The 4,511-nt window shown below is 32.5% G+C and overlaps 1 long non-coding RNA gene across 1 annotated transcript; it reads left to right on the top strand.

Moving 5' to 3' along the window:
- Positions 1-385: 385 nt before the first annotated feature.
- On the top strand, positions 386-2,899 carry LOC145958296 (uncharacterized). Its single transcript, XR_014434044.1, has 2 exons — positions 386-1,636; positions 2,730-2,899. It is a non-coding gene; the product is annotated as an uncharacterized LOC145958296 (long non-coding RNA).
- Positions 2,900-4,511: the final 1,612 nt, after the last annotated feature.

Raw genomic sequence — 4,511 nt, 5'->3', positions numbered from 1 at the left:
TAGAACCTAATCATATGGAGATAAAGAAAACCCAACAATTGAACCAAACCCTATTAAGATTGAGGGTAGAAGGATTAGGCGTCTAAGAATGGAAAGAAATATATATCACTAGTTAAGGTTATCTAGAATGACACAAGAGATAACAACATTTGAAAACTCAAGGAGAAAATGAAAGTAGAGTACTCTCACCTCTTTATATAGAATGTGGTAGAAATTTCTAGGACGAAATTTATTTAGTGGGGAAGAATTGTAACATCCTAAATTTTGTAACTATTTATCTATGTGTTTCTGCAAATTATTATATATATTAAATATTACGTAAGTTAATGTGAATGAAATTTATGTAGCATTATTATCCAGATTTTCTAAATTCAATAACGTATTTTATTATCTAATTTGATTGTTTCTCGGACAGCGTTGAGAGCACGCTGTAAAATATGAGAAACTCAATTTAAGAAAATTGAAGTAACCTGTAACTTAAATAATAATTTATTGAGTGTAGATTAAGAATAAATATAGTTAAGAGAGAAAATCTCTAAATTAAAATTTATGGAAATTCTCTAAGGATTTAACAAAGAAAAAAATTATTCTGCTAAAACCTTAAGCTAGAAAATTATGAAAAAATGTTCAAAAGGATATAATAATTTTATCATCGATATAGTATGCTTAGAATTATTAATAAAAATGTATAGTTAGGTGAAATTAAAATACAAGTCTCAACCAATGAAATTATCACACATAAGCAAACCCTAATTTATTTAATTAATATTAATTAACATAATTAGGAGAGGATCAAGAGACAAAAGTTTATATTTTTAAAGGTCAAGATTCTAATTATGATATTAGTTTCCAAAATTATAATTAATTTTTAAGATACTTTAATAATTCTACAATGTTCTAGAAAGTTCTACAAAACTCTTCAAAGTAGATATCTAATTACCAAATAATTAAATGGGTTGGAAGCTTAACTATTAAGATATTCAAATAATTCAAGAAAGTTCTATAAAATTCTACATAATAGAAATCTAGAATTGATTAGATACTTAACCATTAAGATATTTAAATAATTCTACAAAATTCTAGGATGTTCTATAAATTTCTACAAAAGAAAAGGGACACATAATCACCATGTGATTAAAATGAATTGAAAACTTAATCATTAAGATAACTAAATAACTCTACAAAATTCTAGAAAGTGGACATCTCATCACCAAGTTATTAAATAAATTAGAAACTTAATCATTAAGATACTTAAATAATTCAAGGAAATTCTAGAAAGTCCTATAAATATCTACAAAATGGACACCTAATCACTATGTTATTAAAATATCTTAGGAAATATCAAGAAATATCTACACATCTAGAAGATTGGAGAATGGAGGTGGAGACTAGTATAAATAGGAGAAACCACACACCAAAAAGCTCACCAACAACCCTTAACAACTACACATAAACCAATGCCAAAGAAACACCCAAAAATACTCTATCTTTTCCACAACCAAGGAGTAAAACAAGGAGTAAACAACTAAAATTTCAAGAAAAGGGGAAGAAAGGAAGAAGATAAGAGGAAGAAAAAGAAGTAGGAAAAGAAGAAATCAAGGAAATTAGAAAAAAACTAGCAAGCTTGGAGAAATAGGTATGGGTTAGATGTTTAATTTTATTCATGTCTATATAGTTGTAGAATAAATATTAATTTTTACTTATAAGTTTTGATGCATGGAACCTTAGGTTAGTTGATATGGTTTTTTTATTGTACTTTTTGATAAATTTGATGCTTTAAGGTTGAATCTTGAAGTGGTTGATTGTGTATGATTGAACGCTTCTATTGAAATTGTTTGAATTGTATTTGAAGAGTTTGATTGAGAATATTTTTTGAAGTGATAGATTAATAGTGATGCACATTGCATATTGCATAATGACATTTTTGAGTCAAAAGATTATTGGGGGGAAAAGAAAAGAATTTCAAAAAAAAAATATTTGAGAAATGAATTTTGTACCAAGGATATTTGATAGAAAAATAACAAGTTTTGTAATTTTGAAATGATACTTTTTACGTGAATTCTTTTCTTTATGTTTACTATCCGAGACATTGGTGGCAAGAGATTGATTGAGAATTGTGATAGTGGGTACTGTCAAGGACAGTTGGTAGTACGAGATGGATAAAGAAAAGGATAAAGTGAGAGAGAGCTTGATATGGTTGTGAAAGTCTGACTGAGGTATTTGTCTTATGCTACCAATGTCAAAAGATAGTAAATGGGATTTGAGCAGAATGGGTAAGACGGGACCTCTGGTCTGGGGGATAGACCTTTGGTCTAGGGAGGGTTTGGGCATGGGCAATCCCATAGATGGCCAACCTTTATTGATTCTGTGTCGTGGTAGCCTGTCGGGTGCACTAACACTCTGACTACTGTCTACTTGTTCGCGTTTAGTGGGGCATTACCGAATCACTGGATAGAGTGATGTTAAGCTCTAACTTCACTAAACACTCAAAAGGGAAAATCTCCATGGAGTATTGAGTCAAAATGATTTTTAAAAGTATGTTTTCAGTCAAAAATTGCATCTTATTCTCATAAGCATATTGCATTATTTGGGCTATTATTAATGAAAAATATTATCAAATTATTGTGTGCGTTGATAATTGTATGAATTTATTATGCACTTGTTTGGTTTGTTTGTGTGAGATATGAATGAAATTAAATGTCTAACCTCATAAATATTTTTAAACCCAGATATTGGAAATCTCGTAATGCAAAAAAAAAAATTGGATGTGCAGTTAGAAGGTCAGATGCAAAAAAATCCAGAACATAGGATTGGGGGTTTTATTTTACTAAGTTGTAATAAAATGGTTTGTAATATCTAGTGACTTTTATTGAATAAAACTTTAATTAGATAAATTTAATTCATTTGTTTAAGTATCTTTTCTACACATTATACTAATGTAAATATTATTAACCATAAATAACTTGTTATAATTAGCATATGTAATCTGGAAAGGGGTTACAAATCCTTTCTCAACGATATCATCCCATTGCTTTTTTTAGCTGCAAGTTGTGCCCTAGAATGCAGAATGCTTCCACTTATGTTCGAGAATTGTTTGCTGTCACAGAAGCAGTAAAAAAATGGCGTCAATATTTGATCGGTAAAAAATTCATTATCTTTACGAATCACCAAAGTTTAAAACAACTCTTATCACAAGGGTACCAATCTCCAGAACAACAAAAATAGGCCAACAAAAATGGGCCACCAAATTATTAGGATACAATTTTGACATTCAATACCGACCTGGTAAACACAATTCTACTGTTGATGCCCTTTCCCAACTGCCAGACTCTCCTTTACTCCTCCTTGCTCTCTCATCACCAGTCCCAGATCTCATACATACATTAAAACAATATTACCACACCGATATTTCGGGTAAACAAATGCTACAGCAAACAGGGAAGGATCCTAATTACCATTTTTCTCATGGATTACTTTATTTCCTTAATCGTATCTTTATTCATGAGTTTAAAGACTTGCGTTTATCCTTCTTGACAGAATATCATTGTTCACCATCGGCCGGTCACTCAGGCCCCAAACCCACCATTGCTCGCCTCTCCGTTAATTTCTCTTGGTCGGGTCTTACTGTAGATGTTAAACACTTTATTCATTCCTGCATCACATGTCAAAAGAATAAATACAAACCAACAAAAAAATCTGGCCTTCTTCAACCTTTACCAATTCCAGAAAAATTAAGGGATGAACTCACAATGGATTTTATCACGCACCTTCCTAGCTCTTTTGGCCACACTACGATATGGGTTATCTGCGATAGGTTGACTAAATATGCTCATTTCATTGCCCTGCCAACCCATTATACAGCTCCTTAGCTCGCCAAACGATTCTCAACCGAGGTTTGTCGTCATCATGGCATTCCCAACTCCATTCTCTCCGATCGTGACCCGCTGTTTTTAAGTACCTTCTGGAGAGAATTATTTCGCGCTCAATGTACAACCCTCAAGTTCAATTCTACCTACCATCCTCAGACGGAAAGTCAAATAGAAGTGTTAAATCGTTGCTTGGAAGCTTATTTACGTTGTTTTGCCAGTGAACACCCTCGCAGATGGTTCTCTTTCCTCCATTTAGCAGAGTTTTGGCACAATTCTTCTCACCACTCTGCTATTGGCACTTCCCCATTCCAGGCTCTTTACGGACGTTCGCCACCAACATTTCCATTCTACCAACCTAATACGTCCGATAATACATATATTCATGTCCACCTACAAGAAAGACAAGTTTTGTTAGACAACCTCAAAAAAATACTTAAGTTCACTCGTAGTCAAATGGTATCCCAAGCTAACAAGAATAGAAAAGATGTCACCTTTGAGGTCAGAGACTGGGTTCTTCTTCGTCTTCAACCATATCAACAAGTTTCAATTAGACGTCTCCACCACCACAAACTTTCTCAGAAGTTCTACGGCCCCTTCAAAGTTCGGCGTCGCATTGGAAAAGTCGCTTATGACCTTGAGTTA

This window comes from Cajanus cajan, chromosome 5 (genome assembly GCF_000230855.2).
Source record: "Cajanus cajan strain Asha chromosome 5, NIPB_CcT2T_4, whole genome shotgun sequence".
Taxonomy (NCBI): domain Eukaryota; kingdom Viridiplantae; phylum Streptophyta; class Magnoliopsida; order Fabales; family Fabaceae; genus Cajanus; species Cajanus cajan.
This window is presented reverse-complemented; position numbering and strand designations above follow the sequence as displayed.